The sequence below is a fragment of the Urocitellus parryii genome, chromosome 8, assembly GCF_045843805.1.
Source record: "Urocitellus parryii isolate mUroPar1 chromosome 8, mUroPar1.hap1, whole genome shotgun sequence".
Classification (NCBI taxonomy): domain Eukaryota; kingdom Metazoa; phylum Chordata; class Mammalia; order Rodentia; family Sciuridae; genus Urocitellus; species Urocitellus parryii.
The window spans coordinates 121,413,861-121,424,562 of NC_135538.1; positions in this window are offsets into that span (position 1 = coordinate 121,413,861).

Below are 10,702 nucleotides of genomic sequence, written 5' to 3' on the forward strand. Positions count from 1 at the left end.
CACCGTGGTAGGAATAGTCAGAGGAGACTCCTATAAGTACTTCCCTTGCAGAACCTGGAGGAAAGGCAGGCTGTGGCAGGAGGAAGCTGCCAGCTGGTGCTCACAGGGCAGCTCAGGGCTAGCAGGCTAAGCAAGCGGCAGAAGGACCCAGGAGCCTGGGTGGCCAGGCAATTGCAGGCCTCTGCCTGTGCAAGTGCCTTTCCTCTGTTTGGAAGATCAGGACTTCCTCCCCTAGCCCTTTCCCCAACCAGTTGTTCCCCCTCTGGGGAGGCTTTACTGCACCAGGGTACACACACACACACACACACACACACACACACACTGGTACATTTCTTCTTTGTAGACTCCACCATTTTAGTGCCTAGTGACTGATTCCCAGTGTGCTGTATCATTCCCAGTAGCCCTACCCATGCCTCTGGCTGGGTTGCAGGGGAACTTTGCCTGGTGCCTCCTGCTGGAAGTTTCCCTCCACATCCTCCCACACAACCACACCCACTCCCACTCCCACTCCAGGGGACAATGTGAATAACTGACGATATAAAGGCATCAGTACTTCAGTCCCCTGTACCAAAGTTGCCCTCCCTGAGACTTCCAATGGTTTTACTCATTTGCTTGGCCTCCTTCCCTTCCAGGTCCCACTTTCAAACCTCCCCCACCCCTCCAGTCCCCATACACACAGTACTGTGGATTGAACCCAGAAGAGCTCTTACTGTCAGGCTACATCCCCAGCCCTTTTTAATTTTTGTTTTGAGATAGGGTCTCTGTTAAATTGGCCAGGTTGGCCTCCTCTTGCCATCCTCTTGCCTCGGCCTCCTGATTTGCTGGGATTACAGGCATCAGGCTTGCCCTAGCTCCATCACTTTCTTTACTTTCTTTGTTTCTTTTACTTTTCTTTTTCTTTCTTTTTTTTTTTTTTTTTTTTTTTTTTGTACCAGGAATTGAACCCAATAGCGCTAAACCACTGAACCACATCCCCAGACCACTTTATTTTCCATTTTGAAACAGGGTCTTGCTCAGTTGCTAAGACTGTCTTTGAACTTGGGATCCTCCTGCCTCAGCCTCCTGAGCTGCATGTGCCATCATATCTAGCCAGGCTCTCATCACTTTTTAATGTACCTTTTTGTTGGGGGGGGGATGGAAGGTTATGAGGGATTGAAATAAGGGGCACTTGATTATTGAGCCACATCCCCAGATCTATGTTGTATTTTATTTACAGACAGGGTCTCACTGAGTTGCTTAGCACTTCACTTTTGCTGAGCCTGGCTTTGAACTCATGAACCTCCTGCCTCAGCCTCCCAAGCTGCTGGGATTACAGGCATATGCCACTGTACCCAGCTACATCTGCAGTTCTTAACATTCTGCTACTCCTTTTTTTTTTTTTCCTTCATAACTGGGGATTGAACCCAGGGACATTTTGCCACTGAGATACATTCCTAGCTCCTTTTATTTTATTTATTTATTTTTATTTTATTTTGAGAAGGGTCTCACTAAATTGCTGAGGCTGGCCTTGAACTTGTGATCCTTCTACCTCAGACTCCAGAGTTACTGGGATTACAGGCATACACTACTGTACCCAGTCTTTTTTAAAATTTTGAGACAGGGTCTCACTTAATTTCCCAGGCTGGCCTCCTTCCCCAGCCTTCCAAATCACTAGGATTATAGGTGTGGGCCACCATCCCTAGCAACATCCTGCTACTTTATTTAATTCTTCAACATTATGTTGGTTTCCATGTCTTTCTCTCCTTGTAAAGAGAGAAAGAGAGCAGAGACTGGGAGCTGTTTTTGTATCCCTTACTTTTCTCCTAGTCTCTGGTCCAGAAGATGTTCAATAAAACAAATTCTTAGCCTTATTTCACAGATTAGGAAACTATGCTAGACAGGCACAGTGATACAACCCTGTAACCCCAGGAACTCAGGAGGCTGAGGCAGGATGATGGCATGTTTGAGGTCAGTCTCAGTAATTTATTGAGACCCTGTCTCAAAAAAACCAAAAAACACACAAATAAATAAAACAAAACAAAACAAACAAACAAACAATAACAACAACAAAACAGGATTAGGAATGTAGCTCTGTAGTAAAGTGTTCTCCTTTTGGTACCAGGGATTGAACCCAGGGACACCTAATTACTGAGCCACAATCCCAACGCTTTTTGTATTTTATTTAGAGACAGTCTCCCTGAGTTGCTTAGGGCCTTGCTAATGTGCTGAAGCTGGCTTTGAACTTGCTACCCTCCTGCCTCAGGCTCCCGAACCGATGGGATTACAGACATGCACCACAGTGCCTGGCTAAAGTGCCCTTCTGTTAAATCATCATCTCGTACCATCAAAAATAAATAAATAAATAAAAGATAATAGAAAAAAATAAGAAACTTCACTAAGTACTAACAGAGGCAACTCACCTGTGCAAGACATATTACATGTGCCAAAGTCAGACTGCCTGGCTTCAAATCAATTCTCAGTTTGATATAACAGGTGGGTTGAAAGGGAGAGAGAAGGAGGAAGCATGAGGTCATTAGGGATTTTAGTACCTATTAATAGCAGTGGGTATTGGCACTCAAACATGCCATGTTTATTAGCTGGGGAGACTGAGACTGGATGGTATGGAGTATTAACACAGGGAAACCCATTGTGTCACCTTATCCATCAGGTTAGACAATGCCAATTGCTCTTTGTCTTCCTTGGCTGACCTCACCTGGGAGTGAATGCAGTGGGGACAGCTTCACATCTTATGTCAACAAGGAGTCATGGAATTAAATAATAGAATAGGATCACAGATCTACAGAACAATAGCATAGTTACTTTGAACACGGCAGATAGTCAATAAATGTTTGCCAATGAAAGAAAAGAATCTAGAACTAGTGTCCTGCTATAGTCTAATTACAGAAGCCAAGTTACCCTGAGAAAGCATCGGGCACAGCCCTCAGCCTTTGGGCAGGAGAATCATGTCTTTGGACTAGACAGAGGAGATGGTTGTCTGCCCTGCTTTGAAGATCTCCAGACAGGGAAACTCCAAACCATCCATTTGTTTCCTCATTTGTCCATACATCCAGCATTTATTGAGCTTCTGCTGTGTGGGATGCTGGGTCACGGTGACAATCCCAGGAAGCAGTTTCAGTCCTCCCTGCCCTCAAGGAGCTCTGGCTCTAGGGAGGAAACAAGCATGTCTATCATGGCAATAAGATGGGATAAAAGAGGGCACATCTGAGGCAAGAGCCCAGGAGAGAAGTCCCAAGTCCTCTGCCAGTTTTATGTTTGGAATTCATTTGACCAAAAAAGATTTGTTTTGGTATAAATTTAAGCTCTCTTGATGTACATTATTTTCTTTCTCTCTTTTTTTCTCCATGATGCTGGGGATGGAACCCAGGACCTTATGCACTGAGTCACACTCCCAGTATCACCTCCCCTTATTTTATTTTATTATTTTGAAATGGGGTCTTGCTATGTTACCCAGAATGCTCCTGAACTCACAGGATCAAGTGATCCTCTCTCCTTAGCTTCCCAAGTAGCTAAGACTCAGATGGCAGGTGTGCAAGGTGTGCATTACCATAGCTGGCTCCTGATTCCTCTCTCTCTCTCTCTCTCTCTCTCTCTCTTGTATGTGTGTGTGTGTGTGTGTGTGTGTGTGTGTGTTGCATTGGGGATGGAACCCAGGGCCTTGTGCATACTAAGCAACTACTCTACCACTGAGCTACATTCCCTTCCCCATGGCTTCTAATTTTTTTTTTTTTTTTTTTAAAGAGAGAGTGAGGAGAGAGAGAGAGAGAGAGAGAGAGAGAGAGAGAGAGAGAGAGAATTTTAACATTTTATTTCTTAGTTTTCGGCAGACACAACATCTTTGTTGGTATGTGGTGCCGAGGATCGAACCCGGGCCGCGTGCATGCTTGGTTTCTCTGCGTGGGTGTTTCTCAGTCTGCCACCAGAGGGCAGCCTAGAGGCTCCTCTCAGGTGTTTCTCTTGGCTCTCCCTCCTTGCCAGTTGTTGGTCTTATTAATATCTTGCGATCCTGGCCATTGTCAGCACACACAAGAATCTTCTTAGTCACCAAGTGACCCCTCAAGGTCAGCCAGACACCTAAAGTGAGGTGAGGCAGTCTCAGGAGCCCCCAGTAAAATGCAGCCCTCAGATTGCTTGGCCAGTGGTCCAACAATCACTATTGATTCTTTCTCTCATATATTATTTATTTGTGGTATTGGGGATCAAACTCAGGGCCTTGTGCATGCAAGGCAAGCACTCTACCAACTGAGCTATATCCTCAGCCTTCATATATTATTTATTGAGTTCCTTCAAAAGCAGGTGCTCTAGGGGTGTGGAAGCCGCTATGAGGCAAAGGAATGGGGTTACTATGCTCACAGGACTTACCTCCCAGTGGGGGAAGTGAAGGCTCAATAGGCATACAGGGTATCTGTAATACGAGGTTGTGTAGTGATAAATACTATAAAACACAGTAAGGCAGAGGAAGGAGAATGATGGTTTGTGTGTGGGGCTGGGTCATACTTTAAAGTGGAAAATTCATGGAGGACAGGGAGCAGTGGTGCATACCTGTAATCCCAGTGAGTTGAGAGACTGAGACTGGGGGATGGCAAGTTCAAGGCCAACCTCAGCACTTTAGGAAGGCTCTCAACAAATTAGGGAGACCTTTCTCAAAATAAAATAAAAGGACCAGTGGTATAGCTTAGTGGTAAAACACTCCTGAATTCAATTGTCAGTATAAAAAAAGTTTTAAAAAAACGAAAAATCACGGAGGATGTACCTAAGGAGATGACAGATAACAAGAACTGAGTGAAATAAGCAAGCAAACCAGGCTTATGGGAATATCTGGGGAGAAGAGGCAAAGAAAAAAAAAAAAAAACCAACCAACCAAACAAACAAACAAAAAAACAGCTTGTAGAATGCAGCATCAGGATGCAGAACCCCAGCTACTGGTAGTAGGCATCATGCTTAATTCCTTGAACTTATTTGTCCAAAGGACAGATAATAACTCGTATCATGAGAGACTCTTGATAAATCCTGCACAAGAAAATGTTAGTAATGAACTAAATGTCTTGCACTGTCCAGGAATCAGAGCTGTTCTCTGGTGCAGATGGTGTAGTCCTGGGATCAGCCTCTCCAATAGGAGTCCATGCTTACTGGTCACCTCTGTGCGCTGAGTGGTATATCAGGTACCAGGGGAACTGGGGAATTGGGGAAGCCAATTGGAGAAGCTGTTCATGAGGAACCCTTGGCCAGAGGTGCTCAGACAGGTTAGAAGACAGCACAGAAGTCCAGTCCCTGGCCTAAAAGTCCCTCTCCTGGTACAAGTCCCCCAACCTCTCCCTAGACCATGAGACCACAGTCAGGCTGTGCCCAGGGCCTCTCTCTTCCTCTCCTGCAAGTTTCTCCTCCATGGGGAAGGGAACTGGATCTGTAATTCTGGGTGACCAATAACAATAAAAAGCATTAGTAAGTGGAAAGAAGGACTATTTAATAGATGTACACGATGCGCAGACAAGGAGCACTGGTTTCCCTGATGCTGGCTCCACAGAACAGAGAAGGGAAAAATATTTTGTTACTCTGAGAGCTAATCACAGCCTCTATCTGCATCTCCTCACAGGATGAGTGGGGTGGTGGCCAAATTAGATGTCACTTAAACAGGGCCATGAAGTCTTGAGCTCGGGGAGCATGACTGACCCTTAGCTGACTCCCTGCTGCTTTGGGGAAGGAGGGGTGAAGGGATAAGATGGAGGGTGCAGGGGCTGGGGTTTTGGCTCAGTGGTAGATCACTTGCCTGGCATGTGTGAGGCCCTGGATTCGATCCTCAGCACCACATATAAATAAAATAAAATAAAATAAAAGATCTATTTACAACTAAAAAATATTTTTAAAAAGATGGGGGTGCAGATAGCCTGATGGGCAGGATCCTCACTTGTCAATTCCTCCTCTTTCAGGAGTTAAGCCTGAAGATGCACCTGACTCTGATCCCAGTCCTTACTCCCATGGGCCCTGGGTCCTGCCAAGAGGATGAGAACAGGGGATGGGGTAGGGAAAAGGGAGGCTGACTAGGCCAAACTCAGGAGAGCAGTTCTGGAGGTAAGAGGGACAGAGAGGGAGACAGGGAAAAAGGAAGGAAGGATTGAGCCATACCACTGGATATTCTGAAGGAGAAGGATTGAGGGGTTAGGCTGCTCCTCTGAGCAGTGATTCTTAGCCAGGGGCAACATGTTACCTGGGTGGGGACCCCTAGCAGAACTCCCTAGGGAATTGTTAAAATACCCAGCACTGTCCTACCCCACCCCCAGCACAAGATGAATGCCTTGTCCAAGGGGAAATCCCTGCACTTCCTCATCACAGCCATGTGAACGCTGCTATTTGTTAATGGAAGTTTGTTGCGTCTTAAAAAAAAAAAAAATCCAGTAGAGAGAAGAGTGGTTCAGGGGAGTTAGTCACTCATGAGGAATGAGGGCTGGACAGACAGAGAGAACACAGGGAGTTGGTGAATGGCTCTGTTTTAGAGCCAGGTGCACAAATCAGTCTCCTTGCTTCCCACACAGGGCTCTCCTGGAGGTAGGGCCTGGCTACTGCCATAGTGTATCCCACCCCCACCCCAGTACCTTTGGGGTCTTTGCACATGGTGAATGTGTTTAGGGGAGAGGACAAAGAAGCCAGAAAGGAGGGAAACTTTTTCCTGAGTAAGGTGGAAAGAGGAAAGTTAGCCTGGACACATTTGTTTATTCTTTCATTCCAAAAAATCACCAAGTACCTATCACAGCTGAGATCAGGGAGCTCAAGGAACAAAGGGTGCTGTGCTCACTGTTCAGAAACCCTCCGGGTGAAGAGAAGTGGTTTCTGCCACATTTTGAAGTCTAAATTACATGCCGTAGAATCTATTTGAAAAGAGGATGTAGGAGTCAGGGCCAGGGAGAGCGCCAAATGGTTCACCCTTGCCCGTCTACCATGGTCCACTCCTACAGAGGGCAGAGGGGTGCTCCCCAGAGGGAGGCAGAGAATTAAGAGACAGGACTGAGGGGAGCTGTTCCCCTGGTCACATGGGGCAGCACAGGTGGGGTCTGCCTCATCCTGCACAGACCAGCAGGAACTCCACATGCAGATGAGTCCTCTCCTTCTCTGCCCTTTTGGTCACGAGAGTAGCCAAGTGAAGCACGTAGATGACTCAGGGCCACCCGTCCTCACTACAGGAAAAACAACTCAGAGGACATTCCCAGCGGGAGTGGGCCAAGAGTGTCAGCTCCCACTCGAGGGAGAGGTGGGTGTTGTGACTGGAGATGAGTCCACACAGGTGACACAGGTGATGGAGAAAGAGAGGGGAGGAGGGGGAAAGGCCTTCTGCCTGAGCTGAGAGGAGCAGAGGCAGGGAGGAGCCTGGGTCCTGGGCTTCCGAGGGACTCTGGGTGTCCTCTGTCCACCTCTCCTGTCACAAATTATATCTGTTTTCAAGCTTTCCCTCATCTTTGTCTACTCCATTTCCTTTTTCCCAGCCTATCCCAAGTCTACAATGTTTCCCTCCATGGAATCCTTGTTCTAGAACTCTGCCCTGACATTTAGACCCACTGGTGAAATGGAAGGGAGAAAAGCTACATGGGAGGGACCTCGTGTGCCCCTTATTCCTTGGCTTAAAGGTCCTTAACTTCTGAGACTTGGAGAGAAGCAGGAACCTTCTCTCTAGAAAGAGACATGCATGAGGAATTTCGCACACATGCTTACAGGGTGTGAGGAAGCTCTGAAGCCTGTCTGTGAAGCATTGCCATAGCATGGGGCACAGCGCTGGGGTGCAGAGTGGAGGGATCTCGGTGGGCTTGGAGGCCCCGCAGGCTTGGGTTGGAGTCTTTTCCAGACTTCTTTTTTTGCTTTTTAGCAGCTGGCTCAGACATATTGTTTAAACTCAGTTTCCTCCTTTGGGAAAAAGGGAGAGAAGCGTTTACCCCAAGGAACCATAGTGAAGATTCAACGTGACAATAAAGATCCAGTACCAAGTTGGGCAGTCAATCAATGGGGCTCTCCTCCCCTGGCTTCCTCTTTGACCATACAAGTCTATTCAAAAGCCTTTGGTTCCCTGTGTTCTCTATATTTACTCCATTTTCTATAAAATCCAAATTTATTTTGCCTGGTGCTAACAGGCTGGCTGTCCATCCATCCTACTGTTCCTGTGCATGTGCCCCGTCATCCACTCATTCTCAGTACACCCCACAGATCCACCACCAGGCCCTGGGTCTGAGCTTCCTGCTCTTTTCATCACTCCTCAAGGCGCAGGGAAATTCTGTCACTACTCAAAGCCAAGGACCTGTCTTTTCCACTCAAGGCTTCTCTCTGTGCTGCATGTCGCCGACTGGTCTGCAGCTCCTTCAGGGCAAGGAATAATCCATCTTCCTCTTCATTGAACTTCCAAAGCACAGGTGTGGTGAGCCAGTTCCTGGTAGAGAGGAGACTGGAGTGGACAGCCACCTTCTTCCTTGCTGGGTTTCTGTTCTCAGGACTAAAAGGCTCAGGGTCACTCCAGTTCAACTGGGCTAACTGGGCTGCACGAAATAACCACACAAGAGACACAAATACCTTTTTCTTTGGGGTCGCTGTGACGGCTCCTCTGACCTTAAAGGTCCGCAGAAAGAGAGAGAGCGAGAGCACACACTGACCCCTTTTATCGAGGAGAAGTTGAAAGAAGCAGCCACTCGAGACAATCCACCGGAGAAAGTTCCACTTTATTGCAAAAGGCTGTGTGCTTATATAGATCTAAGGAGAGATGGCAGGGCTTAGATAAATGGCGGGCCACCTGTTTATTGGCAAGTTCTTCCAGATATCAGTTCTGGAGCACACAAAATTAGTTCTTATTGGGGCTAAGGTTCCCTGCCAGCGAGATTTGAAATATTGGCGTCGGTGGGAGAGTTCATGCCTGTGGGAACTTTTCGCACCAGTGGAAAAAGGGGAAAGCAGGAAGAGAAGCTCCTCGGGCGCCATGTTGGGGTTTTTATACCTTTTCCCAATAGAAGTTATTTAAATGAGACCAGGGGTCAGGTTTCAGGGGGCTGAGTCTATCTTCATGATGTCCACTGTCAGCAGGTTGACTGACACCTGGGTAGGCCACACCCAAGGGCACAGTAAGAGAAGGGGACACATACAAGGCACTTCCATGGAAGAGTCTATCCTAAACAGGGCAAGGGGTTATATTACAATGGAACAGGTGAGCATAGCTTCACCCATGGGGCTGTAGCAAGATACACCCATTCACCGACCACATTTCTGTGACTGAGCGCCTCAGCACCCAGCTGGGGAGTGTGACCTAGTTACGTGTAAGGTTGGTCTCCCACATTTCCTCACAGATGCCAGGCAGGGACCCCCATCTCTTGTCTGCAGAAGGCACCACTTTGAACTTGATTTTCCTTCTGGGGGAGGGGGATGCTCATTCTACCCACACTTTCTCACCCAGCCTCCCTCTGCTCTGGGTCCTTCTGCTGGAGTCAGTACAGTCTCACTGTGGAATCCAGCTGAACTACCTGTACTACTGCGGACATCCCCAGACTGACCAGCTCCCCACAGGATGACCCTGCCCTATGTGGGCACTCAACCAATGTCCCTTCCCTTCCTTAGCCCGTTAACTTCAGGGTTTCACTGCCTGAGCTGAGAGAAAGGCTAATGGCAAGGACAAGGAACACAGCAGAGTAAAATAGAGCTACGCCCCCTAATTGCAAGGGACACAGTCCAAGACCCCCAGTGATGACTGAAACAGTGGCTGGTACCTGACCCTATGTGTACTATACTATGATTTTTCCTGTCTATACATATCTATGATAAAGATTAATTTATACATTAGGCACAGGAAGATTAACAACAATAAAATAGAATAATTATAACTATATTTTATGATAAAAGTTATTTAAAACTTACGACTTGTTTATTTCTGGAATTTTATATTTACCCACCCAAAGCAACTGAAAAGTGAAACTATGGATGGGGGACAGGGACCACTGCACAAGGGAGCTGATAGGACTTCAGGGAGGGCTGACTGGAGCTCCAGAGCCCAGATGTAGGCAGGACAGTTGGGGACCTGGGCAGCCCAGGGTGGCAGGATGAGAGGAAGAGTGGAAATAGAACAGGAGGGGAGCAGCCCTCCAAGGAATGCCCGTGTGGGTGGTTGGAGACTTGCCTGGAGGCCGAGAGAGACAGCCTCCTCCAGCGACTGTCCTGGCCAAAGGCTGACAGCAGCCAGGAGGAATGTGAAGAAGAAAACAAGACTCTGGCTGCTCAGGGGAAGCATGTGCTGGAAAAGAACGACCCAGAGTCCCTGCATTCTCCTGCCTTCTCCCCACCCACGTGGGAACAGCCCAGCTGCTCTCCTCCATAAGGCTCCTTTCCCCTCTTCTCCCTGCCACTCCTGTCCCTGCTCCACACCCTTTCCCCTTCCCTAGATCCTAGATGGGGCCTGAGAGTCTAGGGAGGGGTACTGATGTCCAGAGGTGGGACGGGAGTAGAGGAGAATCTCCCAGGGGGGGATGGGCTGGAGAGAGCCTGGGCTGTGGGTAAACCCTTCTACTATTTGTTTTCCCCCAAAGGGAGGATGCAGGCAGGAGCAGCAGTGGGGCTCCATTTCCTGAGTACCCATGCCAGGGGGACTGTGCCCTTGTATCATTCTTTCTGATAATTCCCTATATGATCTTTACAAAAACCTTCCAAGGCAGGCATTAATTAGAGTTAAGTGAAATTCCTCAGTGAATTC